Here is a 27,837-nt window from a genome sequence, read left to right on the forward strand (position 1 = left end):
GGAAGCACCTGCCGAGCATGCCGGAGCCACCTGCTCGACTCGCCAGAAACACCTGTCGGACACGCCAAAATCACCTGCCGGGTACGCCAGAACCACCTGGCGGACACTACGAAATGACCTGTCGCGCATGCCGGAACCACCTCTCAGACGTGCCGGAAGCACGTGCCGGACACGCTGGAATCACCTACCAGACAGACCGGAACCACCTGCCGAGCACGCCGGAGCCACCTGTTCGACTCGCTGGAACCACCTGCCGGACAGGCCAATATCAACTGCTGGCTATGCCAGAACCACCTGGGGGACGGTCCGGAATCACCTGCCAGCCATGGCGGAACCACCTCTCAGACGTAGCAGAACCACCTGCCGGAGAAGCTGGAAACACGTCCTGGACAGTCTGGAACCACCTGCCGGCCAAGCCTGAACCACCTGCCAAGCACAACGGAACAACCTGCCAGACACGCCAAAATCACCTGCGTGTTATGCCAGAACCACTTGGAGGACTCTCTGGGATGACCTGCCGGGCATGCCGGAACCACCTCTCAGACGTGCCAGAACCATGTGGCGGACAGTCCGGAATCACCTGTTGGGCATGCGCAACCACCTCTGAGACGTACCAGAACCACATGCCGTGCAGGCTGGAACCACCTACCGGACAGACCGGAATCACCTTTCGGGCATGCCGGAACCACCTGTCAGATGTGCCAGAAACACGTGCCGGAGACGCCGGAAGCACCTGCCAAGCACGTTGGAACCACCTGCTCAACTCGCCTGAACCACCTGCCGGACATGCCAAAATCACCTGCCGACTAGGCCAGAACCACTTGGCGAACACTCCGGAATCACTTGCCGGGCATGCAGGAACCACCTCTCAGACATGCCAGAACCCCGTGCCAATGACCCCGGAAGCACCAGCCGAGCACGCCGGAACCACCTGCTCGACTCGCCAGAACCACCTGCCGGACACGCAAAAATCACCTGCCGGCTACGCCACAACCAGTTGGGGAGCACTTCGGAATCACCTGCCGGGCTTGCTGGAACCACCTGCCGGTCATGCCAAAATCACCTGCCAACTACGCCAGTACCACTTGGCGGACACTGTGGAAACACCTGTCGGGCCGGCCGGAACCACATCTCAGACGTGCCAGAACCATGTGCATGAGATGCTGGAACCACACCCCGAACAGACGGAAAACACCTGCCAGACCCGTCTGAACAACCTGACGAGCACGCCGGAGCCACCTGCTCGACTCGCCGGAACCACCTACCTGACATGCCAAAATCACCAGCCGGGTATGCCAGAACCACTTGGCGGACACTCCGGAATCATCTTCCGGACATGCCGGAACCAGCTCTCAGACACACCACAACCACGTGCCGGACACGCCGGAAGCACCTGCCGAGCATGCCGGAGCCACCTGCTCGACTCGCCAGAAGCACCTGCCGGACACGCCAAAATCACGTGCCGGGTACGCCAGAACCACCTGGCGGACACTCCGAAACCACCTGTCGCGCATGCCGGAACCACCTCTCAGACGTGCCGGAAGCACGTGCCGGACACGCCGGAATCACCTACCGGACAGACCGGAACCATCTGCCAAGAACGCCGGAGCCACCTGTTCGACTCGCTGGAACCACCTGCCGGACAGGCCAATATCAACTGCTGGCTATGCCAGAACCACCTGGGGGACAGTCCGGGATCACCTGCCAGCCATGGCGGAACCACCTCTCAGACGTACCAGAACCACCTGCCGGAGAAGCTGGAAACACGTCCTGGACAGACTGGAACCACGTGACGGCCATGCCTGAACCACCTGCCGAGCACGGCGGAACCACCTGCCGGACACGCCGGAACCACCGGCTCGACCCGCCGGAACGACCGCTGGACATGCAAAGTCACCTGCCGGCTACGCCGGAAACACTTGGCGAACACTCCGGAATCACCTGCCGGGCATGCCGGAACCACCTCTCAGATATGCCAGAACCACGTGCCAATGACCCCGGAAGCACCTGCCGAGCACGCCGGAACCACCTGCTCGACTCGCCAGAACCACCTGCCGGACACGCCAAAATCACCTGCCGGCTACGCCACAACCAGTTGGGGAACACTTCGGAATCACCTGCCGGGCTTGCTGGAACCACCTTCCGGTCATGCGAATATCACCTGCTGGGTATGCCAGAACCACTTGGCGGACACTCCGGAATCATCTGCCGGACATGCCGGAACCAGCTCTCAGATACACCAGAACCAAGTGCCGGAGACGCCGGAAGCACCTGCCGAGCATGCCGGAGCCACCTGCTCGACTCGCTGGAACCACCTGCCGGACAGGCCAATATCAACTGCTGGCTATGCCAGAACCACCTGGGGGACGGTCCGGAATCACCTGCCAGCCATGGCGGAACCACCTCTCAGACGTACCAGAACCACCTGCCGGAGAAGCTGGAAACACGTCCTGGACAGACTGGAACCACGTGACGCCCATGCCTGAACCACCTGCCGAGCACGGCGGAACAACCTGCCAGACACGCCAAAATCACCTGCGTGTTATGCCAGAACCACTTGGAGGACTCTCTGGGATGACCTGCCGGGCATGCCAGAACCACCTCTCAGACGTGCCAGAACCATGTGGCGGACAGTCCGGAATCACCTGTTGGGCATACGCAACCACCTCTGACGCGTACCAGAACCACGTGCCGTGCACGCCGGAACCACCTACCGGACAGACCGGAATCAACTTTTGGGCATGCCGGAACCACCAGTCTGATGTGCCAGAAACACATGCCGGAGACGCCGGAAGCACCTGCCGAGCACGTCGCAACCACCTGCTCAACTCGCCTGAACCACCTGCCGGACACGCCAAAATCACCTGCCCGCTACACCAGCACCACTTCGGGGACAAGCCGGAATCACGTGAGGGGCATGCCGGCACAGCCTCTCAGACTGAACCTCGTGCCGGACACCACAGAACCACCTGCTGGACAGACCGGAACCACCTGCCGGACACGCCGGAACCACCGGCTCGACCCGCCGGAACGACCGCTGGACATGCAAAATCACCTGCCGGCTACGCCGGAAACACTTGGCGAACACTCCGGAATCACCTGCCGGGCATGCCGGAACCACCTCTCAGATATGCCAGAACCACGTGCCAATGACCCCGGAAGCACCTGCCGAGCACGCCGGAACCACCTGCTCGACTCGCCAGAACCACCTGCCGGACACGCAAAAATCACCTGCCGTCTACGCCACAACCAGTTGGGGAAAACTTCGGAATCACCTGCCGGGCTTGCTGGAACCACCTGCCGGTCATGCCAAAATCACCTGCCAACTACGCCAGTACCACTTGGCGGACACTGTGGAAACACCTGTCGGGCCGGCCGGAACCACATCTCAGACGTGCCAGAACCATGTGCATGAGATGCTGGAACCACACCCTGAACAGACGGAAAACACCTGCCAGACCCGTCTGAACAACCTGCCGAGCACGCCGGAGCCACCTGCTCGACTCGCCGGAACCACTTACCTGACATGCCCAAATCACCAGCCGGGTATGCCAGAACCACTTGGCGCACACTCCGGAATCATCTGCCGGACATGCCGGAAGCAGCTCTCAGACACACCAGAACCACGTGCCGGAGACGCCGGAAGCACCTGCCGAGCATGCCGGAGCCACCTGCTCGACTCGCCAGAAACACCTGTCGGACACGCCAAAATCACCTGCCGGGTACGCCAGAACCACCTGGCGGACACTACGAAATGACCTGTCGCGCATGCCGGAACCACCTCTCAGACGTGCCGGAAGCACGTGCCGGACACGCCGGAATCACCTACCAGACAGACCGGAACCACCTGCTGAGCACGCCGGAGCCACCTGTTCGACTCGCTGGAACCACCTGCCGGACAGGCCAATATCAACTGCTGGCTATGCCAGAACCACCTGGGGGACGGTCCGGAATCACCTGCCAGCCATGGCGGAACCACCTCTCAGACGTAGCAGAACCACCTGCCGGAGAAGCTGGAAACACGTCCTGGACAGTCTGGAACCACCTGCCGGCCAAGCCTGAACCACCTGCCAAGCACAACGGAACAACCTGCCAGACACGCCAAAATCACCTGCGTGTTATGCCAGAACCACTTGGAGGACTCTCTGGGATGACCTGCCGGGCATGCCGGAACCACCTCTCAGACGTGCCAGAACCATGTGGCGGACAGTCCGGAATCACCTGTTGGGCATGCGCAACCACCTCTGAGACGTACCAGAACCACATGCCGTGCAGGCTGGAACCACCTACCGGACAGACCGGAATCACCTTTCGGGCATGCCGGAACCACCTGTCAGATGTGCCAGAAACACGTGCCGGAGACGCCGGAAGCACCTGCCAAGCACGTCGGAACCACCTGCTCAACTCGCCTGAACCACCTGCCGGACATGCCAAAATCACCTGCCGACTATGCCAGAACCACTTGGCGAACACTCCGGAATCAATTGCCGGGCATGCAGGAACCACCTCTCAGACATGCCAGAACCCCGTGCCAATGACCCCGGAAGCACCAGCCGAGCACGCCGGAACCACCTGCTCGACTCGCCAGAACCACCTGCCGATCACGCAAAAATCACCTGCCGGCTACGCCACAACCAGTTGGTGAACACTTTGGAATCACCTGCCAGGCTTGCTGGAACCACCTGCCAGTCATGCCAAAATCACCTGCCAACTACGCCAGAACCGCTTGGCGGACACTGCGGAAACACCTGTCGGGCCGGCTGGAACCACATCTCAGACGAGAGAGAAACGTGTTCATGAGATGCTGGAACCACACCCCGAACAGACGGATACCACCTGCCAGAACCGCCTGAACCACCTGCTGAGCACGCCGGAACCACCTGCTCGACTCACCGGTACCACCTCCCTGACACGCCAAAATCACCTGCTGGGTATGCCAGAACCACTTGGCGGACACTCCGGAATCATCTGCCGGACATGCCGGAACCAGCTCTCAGACACACCAGAACCAAGTGCCGGAGACGCCGGAAGCACCTGCCGAGCATGCCGGAGCCACCTGCTCGACTCGCCAGAAACACCTGCCGGACACGCCAAAATCACCTGCCGGGTATGCCAGAACCACTTCGGGGACAAGCCGGAATCACGTGAGGGGCATGCCGGCACAGCCTCTCAACTGAACCTCGTGCCGGACACCACAGAACCACCTGCCGGACAGACCGGAACCACCTGCCGGACACGCCGGTACCACCGGCTCGACCCGCCGGAACGACCGCTGGACATGCAAAGTCACTTGCCGGCTACGCCGGAAACACTTGGCGAACACTCCGGAAACACCTGCCGGGCATGCCGGAACCACCTCTCAGATATCCCAGAACCACGTGCCAATGACCCCGGAAGCACCTGCCGAGCACGCCGGAACCACCTGCTCGACTCGCCAGAACCACCTGCCGGACACACCAAAATCACCTGCCGGCTACGCCAAAACCAGTTGTGGAACACTTCGGAATCACCTGCCGGGCTTGCTGGAACCACCTTCCGGTCATGCGAATATCACCTGCTGGGTATGCCAGAACCATTTGGCGGACACTCCGGAATCATCTGCCGGACATGCCGGAACCAGCTCTCAGACACACCAGAACCAAGTGCCGGAGACGCCGGAAGCACCTGCCGAGCATGCCGGAGCCACCTGCTCGACTCGCCAGAAACACCTGCCGGACACGCCAAAATCACCTGCCGGGTATGCCAGAACCACCTGGCGGACACTACGGAATCACCAGCCGCGCATGCCGGAACCACCTCTCAGACGTGCCGGAAGCACGTGCCAGACACGCCGGAAACACCTACCGGACAGACCGGAACCACCTGCCAAGAACGCCGGAGCCACCTGTTTGACTCGCTGGAACCACCTGCCGGACAGGCCAATATCAACTGCTGGCTATGCCAGAACCACCTGGGGGACAGTCCGGGATCACCTGCCAGCCATGGCGGAACCACCTCTCAGACGTACCAGAACCACCTGCCGGAGAGCTGGAAACACGTCCTGGACAGACTGGAACCACGTGACGGCCATGCCTGAACCACCTGCCGAGCACGGCGGAACCACCTGCCGGACACGCCAAAATCACCTGCGGGCTACGCCAGAACCACTTGGACGACTCTCCGAAATGACCTGCCGGGCATGTTGGAACCACCTCTCAGACGTGCCAGAAGCACGTGGCGGACAGTCCGGAACCACCTGTTGGGCATACGCAACCACCTCTGACACGTACCAGAACCACGTGCCGTGCACGCCGGAACCACCTACCGGACAGACCGGAATCCACTTTTGGGCATGCCGGAACCACCAGTCAGATGTGCCAGAAACACGTGCCGGAGACGCCGGAAGCACCTTCCGAGCACGTCGCAACCACCTGCTCAACTCGCCTGAACCACCTGCCGGACACGCCAAAATCACCTGCCCGCTACACCAGCACCACTTAGGGGACAAGCCGGAATCACGTGAGGGGCATGCCGGCACAGCTTCTCAGACTGAACCTCGTGCCGGACACCACAGAACCACCTGCCGGACAGACCGGAACCACCTGCCGGACATGCCGGAACCACCGGCTCGACCCGCCGGAACGACCGCTGGACATGCAAAATCACCTGCCCGCTACGCCGGAAACACTTGGCGAACACTCCGGAATCCCCTGCCGGGCATGCTGGAACCACCTCTCAGATATGCCAGAACCACGTGCCAATGACCCCGGAAGCACCTGCCGAGCACGCCGGAACCACCTGCTCGACTCGCCAGAACCACCTGCCGGACACGCAAAAATCACCTGCCGGCTACGCCACAACCAGTTGGGGAAAACTTCGGAATCACCTGCCGGGCTTGCTGGAACCACCTGCCGGTCATGCAAAAATCACCTGCCAACTACGCCAGTACCACTTGGCGGACACTGTGGAAACACCTGTCGGGCCGGCCGGAACCACATCTCAGACGTGCCAGAACCATGTGCATGAGATGCTGGAACCACACCCTGAACAGACGGAAAACACCTGCCAGACCCGTCTGAACAACCTGCCGAGCACGCCGGAGCCACCTGCTCGACTCGCCGGAACCACCTACCTGACATGCCCAAATCACCAGCCGGGTATGCCAGAACCACTTGGCGGACACTCCGGAATCATCTGCCGGACATGCCGGAACCACCTCTCAGACACAACAGAACCACGTGCCGGAGACGCCGGAAGCACCTGCCGAGCATGCCGGAGCCACCTGCTCGACTCGTCAGAAACACCTGTCGGACACGCCAAAATCACCTGCCGGGTACGCCAGAACCACCTGGCGGACACTCCGAAATCACCTGTCGCGCATGCCGGAACCACCTCTCAGACGTGCCTGAAGCACGTGCCGGACACGCCGAAATCACCTACCAGACAGACCGGAACCACCTGCCGAGCACGCCGGAGCCACCTGTTCGACTCGCTGGAACCACCTGCCGGACAGGCCAATATCAACTGCTGGCTATGCCAGAACCACCTGGGGGACGGTCCGGAATCACCTGCCAGCCATGGCGGAACCACCTCTCAGACGTACCAGAACCACCTGCTGGAGAAGCTGGAAACACGTCCTGGACAGTCTGGAACCACCTGCCGGCCAAGCCTGAACCACCTGCCAAGCACAACGGAACAACCTGCCAGACACGCCAAAATCACCTGCGTGTTATGCCAGAACCACTTGGAGGACTCTCTGGGATGACCTGCCGGGCATGCCGGAACCACCTCTCAGACGTGCCAGAACCATGTGGCGGACAGTCCGGAATCACCTGTTGGGCATGCGCAACCACCTCTGAGACGTACCAGAACCACATGCCGTGCAGGCTGGAACCACCTACCGGACAGACCGGAATCACCTTTCGGGCATGCCGGAACCACCTGTCAGATGTGCCAGAAACACGTGCCGGAGACGCCGGAAGCACCTGCCAAGCACGTCGGAACCAACTGCTCAACTCGCCTGAACCACCTGCCGGACATGCCAAAATAACCTGCCGACTATGCCAGAACCACTTGGCGAACACTCCGGAATCACTTGCCGGGCATGCAGGAACCACCTCTCAGACATGCCAGAACCCCGTGCCAATGACCCCGGAAGCACCAGCCGAGCACGCGGGAACCACCTGCTCGACTCGCCAGAACCACCTGCCGATCACGCAAAAATCACCTGCCGGCTACGCCACAACCAGTTGGTGAACACTTTGGAATCACCTGCCAGGCTTGCTGGAACCACCTGCCAGTCATGCCAAAATCACCTGCCAAGTACGCCAGAACCGCTTGGCGGACACTGCGGAAACACCTGTCGGGCCGGCTGGAACCACATCTCAGACGTGCCAGAAACGTGTTCATGAGATGCTGGAACCACACCCCGAACAGACGGATACCACCTGCCAGAACCGCCTGAACCACCTGCTGAGCACGCCAGAACCAAATGCTCGACTCACCGGTACCACCTCCCTGACACGCCAAAATCACCTGCTGGGTATGCCAGAACCACTTGGCGCACACTCCGGAATCATCTGCCAGACATGCCGGAACCAGCTCTCAGACACACCAGAACCAAGTGCCGGAGACGCCGGAAGCACCTGCCAAGCATGCCGGAGCCACCGGCTCGACTCGCCAGAAACACCTGACGGACACGCCAAAATCACCTGCCGGGTATGCCAGAACAAGTTCGGGGACAAGCCGGAATCACGTGAGGGGCATGGCGGCACAGCCTCTCAGACTGAACCTCGTGCCGGACACCACAGAACCACCAGCCGGACAGACCGGAACCTCCTGCCGGACACGCCGGAACCACCGGCTCGACCCTCCTGAACGACCGCTGGACATGCAAAATCACCTGCCGGCTACGCCGGAAACACTTGGCGAGCACTCCGGAATCACCTGCCGGGCATGCCGGAACCACCTCTCAGATATGCCAGAACCACGTGCCAATGACCCCGGAAGCACCTGCCGAGCACGCCGGAACCACCTGCTCGACTCGCCAGAACCACCTGCCGGACACGCCAAAATCACCTGCCCGCTACACCAGCACCACTTCGGGGACAAGCCGGAATCACGTGAGGGGCATGCCGGCACAGCCTCTCAGACTGAACCTCGTGCCGGACACCACAGAACCACCTGCCGGACAGACCGGAACCACCTGCCGGACACGCCGGAACCACCGGCTCGACCCTCCTGAACGACCGCTGGACATGCAAAATCACCTGCCGGCTACGCCGGAAACACTTGGCGAGCACTCCGGAATCACCTGCCGGGCATGCCGGAACCACCTCTCAGATATGCCAGAACCACGTGCCAATGACCCCGGAAGCACCTGCCGAGCACGCCGGAACCACCTGCTCGACTCGCCAGAACCACCTGCCGGACACGCCAAAATCACCTGCCCGCTACACCAGCACCACTTCGGGGACAAGCCGGAATCACGTGAGGGGCATGCCGGCACAGCCTCTCAGACTGAACCTCGTGCCGGACACCACAGAACCACCTGCCGGACAGACCGGAACCACCTGCCGGACACGCCGGAACCACCGGCTCGACCCGCCGGAACGACCGCTGGACATGCAAAATCACCTGCCGGCTACGCCGGAAACACTTGGCGAACACTCCAGAATCACCTGCCGGGCATGCCGGAACCACCTCTCAGATATGCCAGAACCACGTGCCAATGACCCCGGAAGCACCTGCCGAGCACGCCGGAACCACCTGCTCGACTCGCCAGAACCACCTGCCGGACACGCAAAAATCACCTGCCGGCTACGCCACAACCAGTTGGGGAAAACTTCGGAATCACCTGCCGGGCTTGCTGGAACCACCTGCCGGTCATGCCAAAATCACCTGCCAACTACGCCAGTACCACTTGGCGGACACTGTGGAAACACCTGTCGGGCCGGCCGGAACCACATCTCAGACGTGCCAGAACCATGTGCATGAGATGCTGGAACCACACCCTGAACAGACGGAAAACACCTGCCAGACCCGTCTGAACAACCTGCCGAGCACGCCGGAGCCACCTGCTCGACTCGCCGGAACCACCTACCTGACATGCCCAAATCACCAGCCGGGAATGCCAGAACCACTTGGCGGACACTCCGGAATCATCTGCCGGACATGCCGGAACCACCTCTCAGACACAACAGAACCACGTGCCGGAGACGCCGGAAGCACCTGCCGAGCATGCCGGAGCCACCTGCTCGACTCGCCAGAAACACCTGTCGGACACGCCAAAATCACCTGCCGGGTACGCCAGAACCACCTGGCGGACACTCCGAAATCACCTGTCGCGCATGCCGGAACCACATCTCAGACGTGCCGGAAGCACGTGCCGGACACGCCGGAATCACCTACCAGACAGACCGGAACCACTTGCCGAGCACGCCGGAGCCACCTGTTCGACTCGCTGGAACCACCTGCCGGACAGACCAATATCAACTGCTGGCTATGCCAGAACCACCTGGGGGACGGTCCGGAATCACCTGCCAGCCATGGCGGAACCACCTCTCAGACGTAGCAGAACCACCTGCCGGAGAAGCTGGAAACACGTCCTGGACAGTCTGGAACCACCTGCCGGCCAAGCCTGAACCACCTGCCAAGCACAACGGAACAACCTGCCAGACACGCCAAAATCACCTGCGTGTTATGCCAGAACCACTTGGAGGACTCTCTGGGATGACCTGCCGGGCATGCCGGAACCACCTCTCAGACGTGCCAGAACCATGTGGCGGACAGTCCGGAATCACCTGTTGGGCATGCGCAACCACCTCTGAGACGTACCAGAACCACATGCCGTGCAGGCTGGAACCACCTACCGGACAGACCGGAATCACCTTTCGGGCATGCCGGAACCACCTGTCAGATGTGCCAGAAACACGTGCCGGAGACGCCGGAAGCACCTGCCAAGCACGTTGGAACCACCTGCTCAACTCGCCTGAACCACCTGCCGGACATGCCAAAATCACCTGCCGACTATGCCAGAACCACTTGGCGAACACTCCGGAATCACTTGCCGGGCATGCAGGAACCACCTCTCAGACATGCCAGAACCCCGTGCCAATGACCCCGGAAGCACCAACCGAGCACGCCGGAACCACCTGCTCGACTCGCCAGAACCACCTGCCGATCACGCAAAAATCACCTGCCGGCTACGCCACAACCAGTTGGTGAACACTTTGGAATCACCTGCCAGGCTTGCTGGAACCACCTGCCAGTCATGCCAAAATCACCTGCCAACTACGCCAGAACCTCTTGGCGGACACTGCGGAAACACCTGTCGGGCCGGCTGGAACCACATCTCAGACGTGCCAGAAACGTGTTCATGAGATGCTGGAACCACACCCCGAACAGACGGATACCACCTGCCAGAACCGCCTGAACCACCTGCTGAGCACGCCGGAACCACCAGCTCGACTCACCGGTACCACCTCCCTGACACGCCAAAATCACCTGCTGGGTATGCCAGAACCACTTGGCGGACACTCCGGAATCATCTGCCGGACATGCCGGAACCAGCTCTCAGACACACCAGAACCAAGTGCCGGAGACGCCGGAAGCACCTGCCGAGCATGCCGGAGCCACCTGCTCGACTCGCCAGAAACACCTGCCGGACACGCCAAAATCACCTGCCGGGTATGCCAGAACCACTTCGGGGACAAGCCGGAATCACGTGAGGGGCATGCCGGCACAGCCTCTCAGACTGAACCTCGTGCCGGACACCACAGAACCACCTGCCGGACAGACCGGAACCACCTGCCGGACACGCCGGTACCACCGGCTCGACCCGCCGGAACGACCGCTGGACATGCAAAATCACTTGCCGGCTACGCCGGAAACACTTGGCGAACACTCCGGAAACACCTGCCGGGCATGCCGGAACCACCTCTCAGATATGCCAGAACCACGTGCCAATGACCCCGGAAGCACCTGCCGAGCACGCCGGAACCACCTGCTCGACTCGCCAGAACCACCTGCCGGACACGCAAAAATCACCTGCCGGCTACGCCACAACCAGTTGGGGAACACTTCGGAATCACCTGCCGGGCTTGCTGGAACCACCTTCCGGTCATGCGAATATCACCTGCTGGGTATGCCAGAACCACTTGGCGGACACTCCGGAATCATCTGCCGGACATGCCGGAACCAGCTCTCAGACACACCAGAACCAAGTGCCGGAGACGCCGGAAGCACCTGCCGAGCATGCCGGAGCCACCTGCTCGACTCGCCAGAAACACCTGCCGGACACGCCAAAATCACCTGCCGGGTATGCCAGAACCACCTGGCGGACACTACGGAATCACCTGCCGCGCATGCCGGAACCACCTCTCAGACGTGCCGGAAGCACGTGCCAGACACGCCGGAAACACCTACCGGACAGACCGGAACCACCTGCCAAGAACGCCGGAGCCACCTGTTCGACTCGCTGGAACCACCTGCCGGACAGGCCAATATCAACTGCTGGCTATGCCAGAACCACCTGGGGGACAGTCCGGGATCACCTGCCAGCCATGGCGGAACCACCTCTCAGACGTACCAGAACCACCTGCCGGAGAAGCTGGAAACACGTCCTGGACAGACTGGAACCACGTGACGGCCATGCCTGAACCACCTGCCGAGCACGGCGGAACCACCTGCCGGACACGCCAAAATCACCTGCGGGCTACGCCAGAACCACTTGGACGACTCTCCGAAATGACCTGCCGGGCATGTTGGAACCACCTCTCAGACGTGCCAGAAGCACGTGGCGGACAGTCCGGAATCACCTGTTGGGCATACGCAACCACCTCTGACACGTACCAGAACCACGTGCCGTGCACGCCGGAACCACCTACCGGACAGACCGGAATCAACTTTTGGGCATGCCGGAACCACCAGTCAGATGTGCCAGAAACACGTGCCGGAGACGCCGGAAGCACCTGCCGAGCACGTCGCAACCACCTGCTCAACTCGCCTGAACCACCTGCCGGACACGCCAAAATCACCTGCCCGCTACACCAGCACCACTTCGGGGACAAGCCGGAATCACGTGAGGGGCATGCCGGCACAGCCTCTCAGACTGAACCTCGTGCCGGACACCACAGAACCACCTGCCGGACAGACCGGAACCACCTGCCGGACACGCCGGAACCACCGGCTCGACCCGCCGGAACGACCGCGGGACATGCAAAATCACCTGCCGGCTACGCCGGAAACACTTCGCGAACACTCCGGAATCACCTGCCGGGCATGCCGGAACCACCTCTCAGATATGCCAGAACCACGTGCCAGTGACCCCGGAAGCACCTGCCGAGCACGCCGGAACCACCTGCTCGACTCGCCAGAACCACCTGCCGGACACGCAGAAATCACCTGCCGGCTACGCCACAACCAGTTGGGGAAAACTTCGGAATCACCTGCCGGGCTTGCTGGAACCACCTGCCGGTATGCCAAAATCACCTGCCAACTACGCCAGTACCACTTGGCGGACACTGTGGAAACACCTGTCGGGCCGGCCGGAACCACATCTCAGACGTGCCAGAACCATGTGCATGAGATGCTGGAACCACACCCTGAACAGACGGAAAACACCTGCCACAGCCGTCTGAACAACCTGCCGAGCACGCCGGAGCCACCTGCTCGACTCGCCGGAACCACCTACCTGACATGCCCAAATCACCAGCCGGGTATGCCAGAACCACTTGGCGGACACTCCGGAATCATCTGCCGGACATGCCGGAACCAGCTCTCAGACACACCAGAACCACGTGCCGGAGACGCCGGAAGCACCTGCCGAGCATGCCGGAGCCACCTGCTCGACTCGCCAGAAACACCTGTCGGACACGCCAAAATCACCTGCCGGGTACGCCAGAACCACCTGGCGGACACTACGAAATGACCTGTCGCGCATGCCGGAACCACCTCTCAGACGTGCCGGAAGCACGTGCCGGACACGCTGGAATCACCTACCAGACAGACCGGAACCACCTGCCGAGCACGCCGGAGCCACCTGTTCGACTCGCTGGAACCACCTGCCGGACAGGCCAATATCAACTGCTGGCTATGCCAGAACCACCTGGGGGACGGTCCGGAATCACCTGCCAGCCATGGCGGAACCACCTCTCAGACGTAGCAGAACCACCTGCCGGAGAAGCTGGAAACACGTCCTGGACAGTCTGGAACCACCTGCCGGCCAAGCCTGAACCACCTGCCAAGCACAACGGAACAACCTGCCAGACACGCCAAAATCACCTGCGTGTTATGCCAGAACCACTTGGAGGACTCTCTGGGATGACCTGCCGGGCATGCCGGAACCACCTCTCAGACGTGCCAGAACCATGTGGCGGACAGTCCGGAATCACCTGTTGGGCATGCGCAACCACCTCTGAGACGTACCAGAACCACATGCCGTGCAGGCTGGAACCACCTACCGGACAGACCGGAATCACCTTTCGGGCATGCCGGAACCACCTGTCAGATGTGCCAGAAACACGTGCCGGAGACGCCGGAAGCACCTGCCAAGCACGTTGGAACCACCTGCTCGACTCGCCAGAACCACCTGCCGGACACGCAAAAATCACCTGCCGGCTACGCCACAACCAGTTGGGGACCACTTCGGAATCACCTGCCGGGCTTGCTGGAACCACCTGCCGGTCATGCCAAAATCACCTGCCAACTACGCCAGTACCACTTGGCGGACACTGTGGAAACACCTGTCGGGCCGGCCGGAACCACATCTCAGACGTGCCAGAACCATGTGCATGAGATGCTGGAACCACACCCCGAACAGACGGAAAACACCTGCCAGACCCGTCTGAACAACCTGACGAGCACGCCGGAGCCACCTGCTCGACTCGCCGGAACCTCCTACCTGACATGCCAAAATCACCAGCCGGGTATGCCAGAACCACTTGGCGGACACTCCGGAATCATCTTCCGGACATGCCGGAACCAGCTCTCAGACACACCACAACCACGTGCCGGACACGCCGGAAGCACCTGCCGAGCATGCCGGAGCCACCTGCTCGACTCGCCAGAAGCACCTGCCGGACACGCCAAAATCACGTGCCGGGTACGCCAGAACCACCTGGCGGACACTCCGAAACCACCTGTCGCGCATGCCGGAACCACCTCTCAGACGTGCCGGAAGCACGTGCCGGACACGCCGGAATCACCTATGGGACAGACCGGAACCATCTGCCAAGAACGCCGGAGCCACCTGTTCGACTCGCTGGAACCACCTGCCGGACAGGCCAATATCAACTGCTGGCTATGCCAGAACCACCTGGGGGACAGTCCGGGATCACCTGCCAGCCATGGCGGAACCACCTCTCAGACGTACCAGAACCACCTGCCGGAGAAGCTGGAAACACGTCCTGGACAGACTGGAACCACGTGACGGCCATGCCTGAACCACCTGCCGAGCACGGCGGAACCACCTGCCGGACACGCCGGAACCACCGGCTCGACCCGCCGGAACGACCGCTGGACATGCAAAGTCACCTGCCGGCTACGCCGGAAACACTTGGCGAACACTCCGGAATCACCTGCCGGGCATGCCGGAACCACCTCTCAGATATGCCAGAACCACGTGCCAATGACCCCGGAAGCACCTGCCGAGCACGCCGGAACCACCTGCTCGACTCGCCAGAACCACCTGCCGGACACGCAAAAATCACCTGCCGGCTACGCCACAACCAGTTGGGGAACACTTCGGAATCACCTGCCGGGCTTGTTGGAACCACCTGCCGGTCATGCCAAAATCACCTGCCAACTACGCCAGTACCACTTGGCGGACACTATGGATACACCTGTCGGGCCGGCCGGAACCACATCTCAGACGTGCCAGAACCATGTGCATGAGATGCTGGAACCACACCCCGAACAGACGGAAAACACCTGCCAGACCCGTCTGAACAAACTACCGAGCACGCCGGAGCCACCTGCTCGACTCGCCGGAACCTCCTACCTGACATGCCAAAATCACCAGCTGGGTATGCCAGAACCACTTGGCGGACACTCCGAAATCATCTGCCGGACATGCCGGAACCAGCTCTAAGACGTGCCGGAAGCACGTGCCGGACACGCCGGAATCACCTACCGGACAGACCGGAACCACCTGCCGAGCACGCCGGAGCCACCTGTTCGACTCGCTGGAACCACCTGCCGGACAGGCCAATATCAACTGCTGGCTATGCCAGAACCACCTGGGGGACGGTCCGGAATCACCTGCCAGCCATGGCGGAACCACCTCTCAGACGTAGCAGAACCACCTGCCGGAGAAGCTGGAAACACGTCCTGGACAGTCTGGAACCACCTGCCGGCCAAGCCTGAACCACCTGCCAAGCACAACGGAACAACCTGCCAGACACGCCAAAATCACCTGCGTGTTATGCCAGAACCACTTGGAGGACTCTCTGGGATGACCTGCCGGGCATGCCGGAACCACCTCTCAGACGTGCCAGAACCATGTGGCGGACAGTCCGGAATCACCTGTTGGGCATGCGCAACCACCTCTGAGACGTACCAGAACCACATGCCGTGCAGGCTGGAACCACCTACCGGACAGACCGGAATCACCTTTCGGGCATGCCGGAACCACCTGTCAGATGTGCCAGAAACACGTGCCGGAGACGCCGGAAGCACCTGCCAAGCACGTTGGAACCACCTGCTCAACTCGCCTGAACCACCTGCCGGACATGCCAAAATCACCTGCCGACTATGCCAGAACCACTTGGCGAACACTCCGGAATCACTTGCCGGGCATGCAGGAACCACCTCTCAGACATGCCAGAACCCCGTGCCAATGACCCCGGAAGCACCAGCCGAGCACGCCGGAACCACCTGCTCGACTCGCCAGAACCACCTGCCGATCGCGCAAAAATCGCCTGCCGCCTACGCCACAACCAGTTGGTGAACACTTTGGAATCACCTGCCAGGCTTGCTGGAACCACCTGCCAGTCATGCCAAAATCACCTGCCAACTACGCCAGAACCGCTTGGCGGACACTGCGGAAACACCTGTCGGGCCGGCTGGAACCACATCTCAGACGTGCCAGAAACGTGTTCATGAGATGCTGGAACCACACCCCGAACAGACGGATACCACCTGCCAGAACCGCCTGAACCACCTGCTGAGCACGCCGGAACCACCTGCTCGACTCACGGGTACCACCTCCCTAACACGCCAAAATCACCTGCTGGGTATGCCAGAACCACTTGGCGGAAACTCCGGAAATATCTGCCGGACATGACGGAACCAGCTCTCAGACACACCACAACCAAGTGCCGGAGACGCCGGAAGCACCTGCCGAGCATGACGGAGCCACCTGCTCGACTCGCCAGAAACACCTGCCGGACACGCCAAAATCACCTGCCGGGTATGCCAGAACCACCTGGCGGACACTACGGAATCACCTGCCGCGCATGCCGGAACCACCTCTCAGACGTGCCGGAAGCACGTGCCAGACACGCCGGAAACACCTACCGGACAGACCGGAACCACCTGCCAAGAACGCCAGAGCCACCTGTTCGACTCGCTGGAACCACCTGCCGGACAGGCCAATATCAACTGCTGGCTATGCCAGAACCACCTGGGGGACACTCCGGGATCACCTGCCAGCCATGGCGGAACCACCTCTCAGACGTACCAGAACCACCTGCCGGAGAAGCTGGAAACACGTCCTGGACAGACTGGAACCACGTGACGGCCATGCCTGAACCACCTGCCGAGCACGGCGGAACCACCTGCCGGACACGCCAAAATCACCTGCGGGCTACGCCAGAACCACTTGGACGACTCTCCGAAATGACCTGCCGGTCATGTTGGAACCACCTCTCAGACGTGCCAGAAGCACGTGGCGGAGAGTCCGGAATCACCTGTTGGGAATACGCAACCACCTCTGACACGTACCAGAACCTCGTGCCGTGCACGCCGGAACCACCTACCGGACAGACCGGAATCAACTTTTGGGCATGCCGGAACCACCAGTCAGATGTGCCAGAAACACGTGCCGGAGACGCCGGAAGCACCAGCCGAGCACGTTGCAACCACCTGCTCAACTCGCCTGAACCACCTGCCGGACACGCCAAAGTCAGCTGCCCGCTACACCAGCACCACTTCGGGGACAAGCCGGAATCACGTGAGGGGCATGCCGGCACAGCCTCTCAGTCTGAACCTCGTGCCGGACACCACAGAACCACCTGCCGGACAGACCGGAACCACCTGCCGGACACGCCGGAACCACCTGCTCGACCCGCCGGAACGACCCCTGGACATGCAAAATCACCTGCCGGCTACGCCGGAAACACTTGGCGAACACTCCGGAATCACCTGCCGGGCATGCCGGAACCACCTCTCAGATATGCCAGAACCACGTGCCAATGAACCAGGAAGCACCTGCCGAGCATGCCGGAACCACCTGCTCGACTCGCCAGAACCACCTGCCGGACACGCAAAAATCACCTGCCGGCTACGCCACAACCAGTTGGGGAACACTTCGGAATCACCTGCCGGGCTTGCTGGAACCACCTGCCGCTCATGCCAAAATCACCTGCCAACTACGCCAGTACCACTTGGCGGACACTGTGGAAACACCTGTCGGGCCGGCCGGAACCACATCTCAGACGTGCCAGAACCACGTGCATGAGATGCTGTAACCACACCCTGAACAGACGGAAAACACCTGCCAGACCCGTCTGAACAACCTGCCGAGCACGCCGGAGCCACCTGCTCGACTCGCCGGAACCACCTACCTGACATGCCCAAATCACCAGCCGGGTATGCCAGAACCACTTGGCGGACACTCCGGAATCATCTGCCGGACATGCCGGAACCAGCTCTCAGACACACCAGAACCACGTGCCGGAGACGCCGGAAGCACCTGCCGAGCATGCCGGAGCCACCTGCTCGACTCGCCAGAAACACCTGTCGGACACGCCAAAATCACCTGCCGGGTATGCCAGAACCACCTGTCGGACACTACGGAATCACCTGCCGCGCATGCCGGAACCACCTCTCAGACGTGCCGGAAGCACGTGCCAGACACGCCGGAAACACCTACCGGACAGACCGGAACCACCTGCCAAGAACGCCGGAGCCACCTGTTTGACTCGCTGGAACCACCTGCCGGACAGGCCAATATCAACTGCTGGCTATGCCAGAACCACCTGGGGGACAGTCCGGGATCACCTGCCAGCCATGGCGGAACCACCTCTCAGATGTACCAGAACCACCTGCCGGAGAAGCTGGAAACACGTCCTGGACAGACTGGAACCACGTGACGGCCATGCCTGAACCACCTGCCGAGCACGGCGGAACCACCTGCCGGACACGCCAAAATCACCTGCCGGGTACGCCAGAACCACCTGGCGGACACTCCGAAATCACCTGTCGCGCATGCCGGAACCACCTCTCAGACGTGCCGGAAGCACGTGCCGGACACGCCGGAATCACCTACCGGACAGACCGGAACCACCTGCCGAGCACGCCGGAGCCACCTGTTCGACTCGCTGGAACCACCTGCCGGACAGGCCAATATCAACTGCTGGCTATGCCAGAACCACCTGGGGGACGGTCCGGAATCACCTGCCAGCCATGGCGGAACCACCTCTCAGACGTACCAGAACCACCTGCCGGAGAAGCTGGAAACACGTCCTGGACAGTCTGGAACCACCTGCCGGCCAAGCCTGAACCACCTGCCAAGCACAACGGAACAACCTGCCAGACACGCCAAAATCACCTGCGTGTTATGCCAGAACCACTTGGAGGACTCTCTGGGATGACCTGCCGGGCATGCCGGAACCACCTCTCAGATGTGCCAGAACCATGTGGCGGACAGTCCGGAATCACCTGTTGGGCATGCGCAACCACCTCTGAGACGTACCAGAACCACATGCCGTGCAGGCTGGAACCACCTACCGGACAGACCGGAATCCACTTTTGGGCATGCCGGAACCACCAGTCAGATGTGCCAGAAACACGTGCCGGAGACGCCGGAAGCACCTGCGGAGCACGTCGCAACCACCTGCTCAACTCGCCTGAACCACCTGCCGGACACGCCAAAATCACCTGCCCGCTACACCAGCACCACTTCGGGGACAAGCCGGAATCACGTGAGGGGCATGCCGGCACAGCCTCTCAGACTGAACCTCGTGCCGGGCACCACAGAACCAGCTGCCGGACAGACCGGAACCACCTGCCGGACACGCCGGAACCACCGGCTCGACCCGCCGGAACGACCGCTGGACATGCAAAATCACCTGCCGGCTACGCCGGAAACACTTGGCGAACACTCCAGAATCACCTGCCGGGCATGCCGGAACCACCTCTCAGATATGCCAGAACCACGTGCCAATGACCCCGGAAGCACCTGCCGAGCACGCCGGAACCACCTGCTCGACTCGCCAGAACCACCTGCCGGACACGCAAAAATCACCTGCCGGCTACGCCACAACCAGTTGGGGAACACTTCGGAATCACCTTCCGGGCTTGCTGGAACCACCTGCCGGTCATGCCAAAATCACCTGCCAACTACGCCAGTACCACTTGGCGGACACTGTGGAAACACCTGTCGGGCCGGCCGGAACCACATCTCAGACGTGCCAGAACCATGTGCATGAGATGCTGAAACCACACCCCGAACAGACGGAAAACACCTGCCAGACCCGTCTGAACAACCTTCCGAGCACGCCGGAGCACCTGCTCGACTCGCCGGAACCACCTACCTGACATGCCCAAATCACCAGCCTGGTATGCCAGAACCACTTGGCGGACACTCCCGAATCATCTGCCGGACATGCCGGAACCAGCTCTCAGACACACCAGAACCACGTGCCGGAGACGCCGGAAGCACCTGCCGAGCATGCCGGAGCCACCTGCTCGACTCACCAGAAATACCTGCCGGACACGCCAAAATCACCTGCCGGGTACGCCAGAACCACCTGGTGGACACTCCGAGACCACCTGTCGCACATGCCGGAACCACCTCTCAGACGTGCCGGAAGCACTTGCTGCACACGCCGGAATCACCTACCGGACAGACCGGAACCACCTGCCGAGCACGCCGGAGCCACCTGTTCGACTCGCTGGAACCACCTGCCGGACAGGCCAATATCAACTGCTGGCTATGCCAGAACCACCTGGGGGACGGTCCGGAATCGCCTACCAGCCAAGGCGGAACCACCTCTCAGACGTACCAGAACCACCTGCCGGAGAAGCTGGAAACACGTCCTGGACAGTCTGGAACCACCTGCCGGCCAAGCCTGAACCACCTGCCAAGCACAACGGAACAACCTGCCAGACACGCCAAAATCGCCTGCGTGTTATGCCAGAACCACTTGGAGGACTCTCTGGGATGACCTGCCGGGCATGCCGGAACCACCTCTCAGACGTGCCAGAACCATGTGGCGGACAGTCCGGAATCACCTGTTGGGCATGCGCAACCACCTCTGAGACGTACCAGAACCACATGCCGTGCAGGCTGGAACCACCTACCGGACAGACCGGAATCACCTTTCGGGCATGCCGGAACCACCTGTCAGATGTGCCAGAAACACGTGCCGGAGACGCCGGAAGCACCTGCCAAGCACGTTGGAACCACCTGCTCAACTCGCCTGAACCACCTGCCGGACATGCCAAAATCACCTGCCGACTATGCCAGAACCACTTGGCGAACACTCCGGAATCACTTGCCGGGCATGCAGGAACCACCTCTCAGACATGCCAGAACCCCGTGCCAATGACCCCGGAAGCACCAGCCGAGCACGCCGGAACCACCTGCTCGACTCGCCAGAACCACCTGCCGATCACGCAAAAATCACCTGCCGCCTACGCCACAACCAGTTGGTGAACACTTTGGAATCACCTGCCAGGCTTGCTGGAACCACCTGCCAGTCATGCCAAAATCACCTGCCAACTACGCCAGAACCGCTTGGCGGACACTGCGGAAACACCTGTCGGGCCGGCTGGAACCACATCTCAGACGTGCCAGAAACGTGTTCATGAGATGCTGGAACCACACCCCGAACAGACGGATACCACCTGTCAGAACCGCCTGAACCACCTGCTGAGCACGCCGGAACCACCTGCTCGACTCACCGGTACCACCTCCCTGACACGCCAAAATCACCAGCTGGGTATGCCAGAACCACTTGGCGGACACTCCGGAATCATCTGCCGGACATGCCGGAACCAGCTCTCAGACACACCAGAACCAAGTGCCGGAGACGCCGGAAGCACCTGCCGAGCATGCCGGAGCCACCTGCTCGACTCGCCAGAAACACCTGCCGGACACGCCAAAATCACCTGCCGGGTACGCCAGAACCACCTGGCGGACATTACGGAATCACCTGCCGCGCGTGCTGGAACCACCTCTCAGACGTGCCGGAAGCACGTGCCAGATACGCCGGAAACACCTACCGGACAGACCGGAACCACCTGCCAAGAACGCCGGAGCCACCTGTTCGACTCGCTGGAACCACCTGCCGGACAGGCCAATATCAACTTCTGGCTATGCCAGAACCACCTGGGGGACAGTCCGGGATCACCTGCCAGCCATGGCGGAACCACCTCTCAGACGTACCAGAACCACCTGCCGGAGAAGCTGGAAAAACGTCCTGGACAGACTGGAACCACGTGACGGCCATGCCTGAACCACCTGCCGAGCACGGCGGAACCACCTGCCGGACACGCCAAAATCACCTGCGGGCTATGCCAGAACCACTTGGACGACTCTCCGAAATGACCTGCCGGGCATGTTGGAACCACCTCTCAGACGTGCCAGAAGCACGTGGCGGACAGTCCGGAATCACCTGTTGGGCATACGCAACCACCTCTGAGACGTACCAGAACCACGTGCCGTGCACGCCGGAACCACCTACCGGACAGACCGGAATCACCTTTCGGGCATGCCGGAACCACCAGTCAGATGTGCCAGAAACACGTGCCGGAGACGCCGGAAGCACCTGCTGAGCACGTCGCAACCACCTGCTCAACTCGCCTGAACCACCTGCCGGACACGCCAAAATCACCTGCCCGCTACACCAGCACCAATTCGGGGACAAGCCGGAATCACGTGAGGGGCATGCCGGCACAGCCTCTCAGACTGAACCTCGTGCCGGACACCGCAGAACCACCTGCCGGACAGACCGGATCCACCTGCCGGACACGCCGGAACCACCGTCTCGACCCGCCGGAACGACCGCTCGACATGCAAAATCACCTGCCGGGTACGCCGGAAACACTTGGCGAACGCTCCGGAATCACCTGCCGGGCATGCCGGAACCACCTCTCAGATATGCCAGAACCACGTGCCAATGACCCCGGAAGCACCAGCCGAGCACGCCGGAACCACCTGCTCGACTCGCCAGAACCACCTGCCGGACACGCAAAAATCACCTGCCGGCTACGCCACAACCAGTTGGGGAAGACTTCGGAATCACCTGCCGGGCTTGCTGGAACCACCTGCCGGTCATGCCAAAATCACCTGCCAACTACGCCAGTATCACATGGCGGACAGTGTGGAAACACCAGTCGGGCCGGCCGGAACCACATCTCAGACGTGCCAGAACCACGTGCATGAGATGCTGTAACCACACCCTGAACAGACGGAAAACACCTGCCAGACCCGTCTGAACAACCTGCCGAGCACGCCGGAGCCACCTGCTCGACTCGCCGGAACCACCTACCTGACATGCCCAAATCACCAGCCGGGTATGCCAGAACCACTTGGCGGACACTCCGGAATCATCTGCCGGACATGCCGGAACCAGCTCTCAGACACACCAGAACCACGTGCCGGAGACGCCGGAAGCACCTGCCGAGCATGCCGGAGCCACCTGCTCGACTCGCCAGAAACACCTGTCGGACACGCCAAAATCACCTGCCGGGTATGCCAGAACCACCTGTCGGACACTACGGAATCACCTGCCGCGCATGCCGGAACCACCTCTCAGACGTGCCGGAAGCACGTGCCAGACACGCCGGAAACACCTACCGGACAGACCGGAACCACCTGCCAAGAACGCCGGAGCCACCTGTTTGACTCGCTGGAACCACCTGCCGGACAGGCCAATATCAACTGCTGGCTATGCCAGAACCACCTGGGGGACAGTCCGGGATCACCTGCCAGCCATGGCGGAACCACCTCTCAGACGTACCAGAACCACCTGCCGGAGAAGCTGGAAACACGTCCTGGACAGACTGGAACCACGTGACGGCCATGCCTGAACCACCTGCCGAGCACGGCGGAACCACCTGCCGGACACGCCAAAATCACCTGCGGGCTATGCCAGAACCACTTGGACGACTCTCCGAAATAAACTGCCGGGCATGTTGGAACCACCTCTCAGACGTGCCAGAAGCACGTGGCGGACAGTCCGGAATCACCTGTTGGGCATACGCAACCACCTCTGACACGTACCAGAACCACGTGCCGTGCACGCCGGAACCACCTACCGGACAGACCGGAATCAACTTTTGGGCATGCCGGAACCACCAGTCAGATGTGCCAGAAACACGTGCCCGAGACGCCGGAAGCACCTGCCGAGCACGTCGCAACCACCTGCTCAACTCGCCTGAACCACCTGCCGGACACGCCAAAATCACCTGCCCGCTACACCAGCACCACTTCGGGGACAAGCCGGAATCACGTGAGGGGCATGCCGGCACAGCCTCTCAGACTGAACCTCGTGCCGGACCCCACAGAACCACCTGCCGGACAGACCGGAACCACCTGCCGGACACGCCGGAACCACCGGCTCGACCCGCCGGAACGACCGCTGGACATGCAAAATCACCTGCCGGCTACGCCGGAAACACTTGGCGAACACTCCGGAATCACCTGCCGGGCATGCCGGAACCACCTCTCAGATATGCCAGAACCACGTGCCAATGACCCCGGAAGTACCTGCCGAGCACCCCGGAACCACCTGCTCGACTCGCCAGAACCACCTGCCGGACACGCAAAAATCACCTGCCGGCTACGCCACAACCAGTTGGGGAAAACTTCGGAATCACCTGCCGGGCTTGCTGGAACCACCTGCCGGTCATGCCAAAATCACCTGCCAACTACGCCAGTACCACTTGGCGGACACTGTGGAAACACCTGTCGGGCCGGCCGGAACCACATCTCAGACATGCCAGAACCATGTGCATGAGATGCTGGAACCACACCCTGAACAGACGGAAAACACCTGCCACACCCGTCTGAAAAACCTGCCGAGCACGCCGGAGCCACCTGCTCGACTTGCTGGAACCACCTACCTGACATGCCCAAATCACCAGCCGGGTATGCCAGAACCACTTGGCGGACACTCCGAAATCATCTGCCGGACATGCCGGAACCAGCTCTCAGACACACCAGAACCACGTGCCGGAGACGCCGGAAGCACCTGCCGAGCATGCCGGAGCCACCTGCTCGACTCGCCAGAAACACCTGTCGGACACGCCAAAATCACCTGCCGGGTACGCCAGAACCACCTGGCGGACACTCCGAAATCACCTGTCGCGCATGCCGGAACCACCTCTCAGACGTGCCGGAAGCACGTGCCGGACACGCCGGAATCACCTACCGGACAGACCGGAACCACCTGCCGAGCACGCCGGAGCCACCTGTTCGACTCGCTGGAACCACCTGCCGGACAGGCCAATATCAACTGCTGGCTATGCCAGAACCACCTGGGGGACGGTCCGGAATCACCTGCCAGCCATGGCGGAACCACCTCTCAGACGTACCAGAACCACCTGCCGGAGAAGCTGGAAACACGTCCTGGACAGTCTGGAACCACCTGCCGGCCAAGCCTGAACCACCTGCCAAGCACAACGGAACAACCTGCCAGACACGCCAAAATCACCTGCGTGTTATGCCAGAACCACTTGGAGGACTCTCTGGGATGACCTGCCGGGCATGCCGGAACCACCTCTCAGACGTGCCAGAACCATGTGGCGGACAGTCCGGAATCACCTGTTGGGCATGCGCAACCACCTCTGAGACGTACCAGAACCACATGCCGTGCAGGCTGGAACCACCTACCGGACAGACCGGAATCACCTTTCGGGCATGCCGGAACCACCTGTCAGATGTGCCAGAAACACGTGCCGGAGACGCCGGAAGCACCTGCCAAGCACGTTGGAACCACCTGCTCAACTCGCCTGAACCACCTGCCGGACATGCCAAAATCACCTGCCGACTATGCCAGAACCACTTGGCGAACACTCCGGAATCACTTGCCGGGCATGCAGGAACCACCTCTCAGACATGCCAGAACCCCGTGCCAATGACCCCGGAAGCACCAGCCGAGCACGCCGGAACCACCTGCTCGACTCGCCAGAACCACCTGCCGATCACGCAAAAATCACCTGCCGGCTACGCCACAACCAGTTGGTGAACACTTTGGAATCACCTGCCAGGCTTGCTGGAACCACCTGCCAGTCATGCCAAAATCACCTGCCAACTACGCCAGAACCGCTTGGCGGACACTGCGGAAACACCTGTCGGGCCGGCTGGAACCACATCTCAGACGTGCCAGAAACGTGTTCATGAGATGCTGGAACCACACCCCGAACAGACGGATACCACCTGTCAGAACCGCCTGAACCACCTGCTGAGCACGCCGGAACCACCTGCTCGACTCACCGGTACCACCTCCCTGACACGCCAAAATCACCTGCTGGGTATGCCAGAACCACTTGGCGGACACTCCGGAATCATCTGCCGGACATGCCGGAACCAGCTCTCAGACACACCAGAACCAAGTGCCGGAGACGCCGGAAGCACCTGCCGAGCATGCCGGAGCCACCTGCTCGACTCGCCAGAAACACCTGCCGGACACGCCAAAATCACCTGCCGGGTACGCCAGAACCACCTGGCGGACATTACGGAATCACCTGCCGCGCATGCCGGAACCACCTCTCAGACGTGCCGGAAGCACGTGCCAGATACGCCGGAAACACCTACCGGACAGACCGGAACCACCTGCCAAGAACGCCGGAGCCACCTTTTCGACTCGCTGGAACCACCTGCCGGACAGGCCAATATCAACTTCTGGCTATGCCAGAACCACCTGGGGGACAGTCCGGGATCACCTGCCAGCCATGGCGGAACCACCTCTCAGACGTACCAGAACCACCAGCCGGAGAAGCTGGAAAAACGTCCTGGACAGACTGGAACCACGTGACGGCCATGCCTGAACCACCTGCCGAGCACGGCGGAACCACCTGCCGGACACGCCAAAATCACCTGCGGGCTATGCCAGAACCACTTGGACGACTCTCCGAAATGACCTGCCGGGCATGTTGGAACCACCTCTCAGACGTGCCAGAAGCACGTGGCGGACAGTCCGGCATCACCTGTTGGGCATACGCAACCACCTCTGAGACGTACCAGAACCACGTGCCGTGCACGCCGGAACCACCTACCGGACAGACCGGAATCACCTTTCGGGCATGCCGGAACCACCAGTCAGATGTGCCAGAAACACGTGCCGGAGACGCCGGAAGCACCTGCTGAGCACGTCGCAACCACCTGCTCAACTCGCCTGAACCACCTGCCGGACACGCCAAAATCACCTGCCCGCTACACCAGCACCAATTCGGGGACAAGCCGGAATCACGTGAGGGGCATGCCGGCACAGCCTCTCAGACTGAACCTCGTGCCGGACACCGCAGAACCACCTGCCGGACAGACCGGATCCACCTGCCGGACACGCCGGAACCACCGTCTCGACCCGCCGGAACGACCGCTCGACATGCAAAATCACCTGCCGGGTACGCCGGAAACACTTGGCGAACGCTCCGGAATCACCTGCCGGGCATGCCGGAACCACCTCT

The sequence above is a fragment of the Equus caballus genome, chromosome 24 (assembly GCF_041296265.1).
Source record: "Equus caballus isolate H_3958 breed thoroughbred chromosome 24, TB-T2T, whole genome shotgun sequence".
Classification (NCBI taxonomy): domain Eukaryota; kingdom Metazoa; phylum Chordata; class Mammalia; order Perissodactyla; family Equidae; genus Equus; species Equus caballus.